This window comes from Sinocyclocheilus anshuiensis, unplaced genomic scaffold (genome assembly GCF_001515605.1).
Source record: "Sinocyclocheilus anshuiensis isolate Anshui unplaced genomic scaffold, SAMN03320099.WGS_v1.1 scaffold1346, whole genome shotgun sequence".
Lineage (NCBI taxonomy): Eukaryota > Metazoa > Chordata > Actinopteri > Cypriniformes > Cyprinidae > Sinocyclocheilus > Sinocyclocheilus anshuiensis.
The window spans coordinates 568,813-570,555 of record NW_015555726.1 but is presented as its reverse complement, the minus strand read 5'-3'; positions in this window follow the sequence as shown (position 1 = coordinate 570,555).

Below are 1,743 nucleotides of genomic sequence, written 5' to 3'. Positions count from 1 at the left end.
TATATATATATATATATATATATATATATATAAACAAAGATTGAAAATAAAAGCCACATGTGGTAATAATCTATGTATATCAAAATAACAACAACAAAAAAATCTGGAAAATAAACTTTCATATCTAAAGATTTATAGAAAAGACGTTCCAAGTTAAATTCATGTTAAACGTTTATCATGCTTGAGTCAGGCCAGGGTGTTCGGTTACGTAATCTAATTAATATTCATAAGCACGCTTCAGCAATTCGCCAAATGACTAGCGTTCACATGCCAACGTATGCCTGTCAGCCAATCAGATAGGCTCACTATATACACATGAATTTGCATAATTAATATTGATAAGATGCATTCATCATAGTAAATTCAGTGCTAAATTCAGCCTCAACAATTCGGTCGTCGCTATTTTTAGATCTATAATTAATGTACTTTAAGTTACCTTGACATTAAATATACTGGTTTTTGATAGCATGAGAAGTTAAAAAGTGCAGGATCTATTTGACGATTTTTTTTTGCACTATTTTGACAAAATATGACCTCCCTCTGCTGGCCAGAGAACGCAAATACAGAAATACTTGCAGCTCAAATAAAAGTTCATCAGATGCAACACAAACTGCTAGAAATGAAATATTTTTGAAAATATAAATCAGTCAAATTAGATTTGTAAAGCTGCACGGGAAAAGTCATTAACTGAACAAGAACACTTAAAGAAGAAAAATATAGAAAATTATATATGACATTTTTAATTGGCAGGAACTTAAAAGTTAGAATTTCACTTTTGAATCTACTGCATTAAGAAATGGTACAAGGCAAAAAACAGAAGACAGGACACAAAAGAGTTATGAAACAGAGTAAGAATATATTTATCATGTCTAAATATCTCATACAGTTAACATGTAAAAAAAAATCTGTAAATATAATATCGGTCACAGTTACAGCTGCTCAGTCCTTCAGTTTCACTTTGATTGGGTTGAGGCAGTGTTGATGGGTGGTTGAACAGCAGAGCATTGAAAGTTCGGTTTATTTTTTCACAGGATTAAAACGTGCAGTTTCTTCGTACAGAGCAAGAGGAGGATTTGGATATTTGAACACAGAGCACACACACAACATCTGGCTCCTGCATTCATGGCTCAGTTTGATGACCTCACTCGTTGGGAGTTGGATCAAATCCAGTGATTTGCAGTTAGTTCATGATGTGATTGGCTGCTGTGAACACCAAACAGGAAGCTCTGATCACACACTGACATGGTCTCTATTCAGAATAGCATACTAACAGTATATACCGTAGTATGCATGGAATACTTGGGTGACCTACTACATTGGCCAAAACGTGCAGCATACATATGAGCACACAGCATGGAATAAGACACAAGTCACAGCTTGTTTCTGTCCTTTTTCTGTCCAGGATGAAAGAGAAAATGTTGCATTAAGTGACCAATCATATAGCCTGACAAGTGCAGTTTCTTTACTGTAGTTTACAGAAAGTTGGGTGGGACATATTAAAAAATTGCTTGTTTAAAAATAGCTAATTGTAGGGCTGCACGATTTATGGGACAAACTGTGATTTTTCTGATAAAAATTGTGATTCAAAAACAGGTTTGCTGTGCTTGTTTATAGGGCTGCACAATTTGGCTAGTTTTTATTATATATAAATACGAGTATAACATACATAATATATTATTATTATTACTATTATTATTATATAAAAATATTAAACAAATAAGAAATATTAGTATTGCAATATTT